Source organism: Calonectris borealis, chromosome 18 (genome assembly GCF_964195595.1).
Source record: "Calonectris borealis chromosome 18, bCalBor7.hap1.2, whole genome shotgun sequence".
In the NCBI taxonomy this organism is placed as follows: domain Eukaryota; kingdom Metazoa; phylum Chordata; class Aves; order Procellariiformes; family Procellariidae; genus Calonectris; species Calonectris borealis.
The window spans coordinates 7,688,622-7,690,517 of record NC_134329.1 but is presented as its reverse complement, the minus strand read 5'-3'; positions in this window follow the sequence as shown (position 1 = coordinate 7,690,517).

The following is a 1,896-nucleotide window of genomic DNA, read 5'->3' as shown; positions in this document are numbered from 1 at the left end:
TACCTGGGCTCAGTGCATTTATTGCCAGGCTCGATAGGTATGGGGCAAATCCATCCCTGGATCATGAGGCTGCAGGCAGTCAACGCCAGCCTCGCAGGGCGGGAGAGGTGGTCAGGAACGACCGGGTCGGGATGCAAGGCTTGGTTTTGGGAATAAAGAGAATGGAGCAGGGTGTCTCTCCTCCTTCAGCACAACACCTCCAGCTACCTGCAGACTCTAGAAGGACTTCAGTCAGTGGTGGGGGAACTGAATCAGGTCCTTGAGGACTCCTGGCTTCAGGGGAGACTGCGGAGCTGAGGCAGTGCCTGGCCCCTGGAGCTGGGAGGAGCTGGGAGGACTCCATGGTCCCATGGCTGCAGTGGATCTCTCTGGGTTTCTTTGGGGATCAGGGAGGATGCAGACTGGATCAATGTGGTCTTTCAGTGCTTCACAGAGACAGCAGCAAGGAGAGAACTGTGGGAACAATTGTGGGAATTCCTGGGCTCTTTATGTGTAGTCTAGTATTAATTCAACATTAAAGTGATGGGCACACTTCTCTGAATTCTTCTCCAGCACGGGCACGGCTCACAGCCCACTTTCACAAGGCCACATCCATCTGCCCAGCGTCAGCACCACATCCCTGCTCTCAGGGGCACAGGGGTGCTGCGGAGGAGCCCTGGGGCGGCCGTGCTGGCTGCTCAACACCATGACCATAGGGCTGTAGGGAAGCCTCGTAACCTGAGCTTTGGTTTCTCCCAGGCTGCAGGGTGAAATTCTATCTCAACCCCAGGCACTTGGCTCTTCTGTGGAAGGGGGAGGGAGCCTCCATCGAACCCAGACCAGACAGTTGGGGTGATTTCCTAGCAGGCACCTGGCCTTTGTGCCTCCCACCATCTCACCTTTCAGGCAGGCTCAATCCCAGCCAGCTATTGCAGGGCTGAGAGTTTGAGGCTGAGCGCTGGGTCTCGCCATGAAGGTGTTTCCTCCATTGCATGTGGTTTTAGTGCTGCTGGGTTCGTCTGCTAAGTCCCAGGGAAAGGAAGGCTCCTGCTCAAGAGGAACAAAAGCATTAACACAGGGCTAATGCTCAATGTCATCGGCTGTCCATCTAGATACCAGCAGAAGACACACACGGGATATGGGAGCTTAGCCCTGAGCAACGCTTGGCTGGAGCTCAGCTCCGAGATGTGTCCTGTGGATACGCAGCCTGACCCGGTCCCTCCGGGAGACAGACAGTGCACACAGGCACATCTCTACGGGTAAAACAGGTCTTTCTGGCACCTCCCAAAAGCGGTTTAAAGCATGCAGGTCTGCAAGAGGAGGGAAAGCATGTTGGAACAAGCGGTCCTCATGAGTGCCACCTCCTAAAGTGCTGCCCAGGACCCACTGTCTGGGGCACAAAGGGGAATCGGTCACCCTTCAGGGGGTATGGGCGGCCAAGGATGGGAGAGGCTGAGATCCAGCGCAAAAGGATTTCTTTTCAGCTGATCTAGGAAACGCGCAGCTTAAGCCGAGTCCTGCTGGATAACCTTGGGCAAGTCGTTTTGCCTCTCTGGGCCTCGTGGTTCCTCCCTGCAGAACGGGACTGATATTCCCCTCCTGAGTGAAATGCCTGGAGACCTGCAGATGGAGGAACTACCACTGTGCTACCACCAAGACTTTCAGCGACCTGGGTCTTCCAGGACAGCAGGTTAAACTATTTTTGAATTGACATATTCTACAATTTTTCTGGCCCCTTTAATAAACTAGAGCCATCCACCCCCAGTTACCCTTCACAGACCCCACACTAAAGGAGCCAGGGAGGTGCTGTCAGATACAGAGTAATTACCACAGGTTTATTTTGGAGGTTAAAAACTCTACACTTTTGGTCTGTGGTTTCTTTACTGATGGCGTCGATAACTTGAGAACATCTCTGTT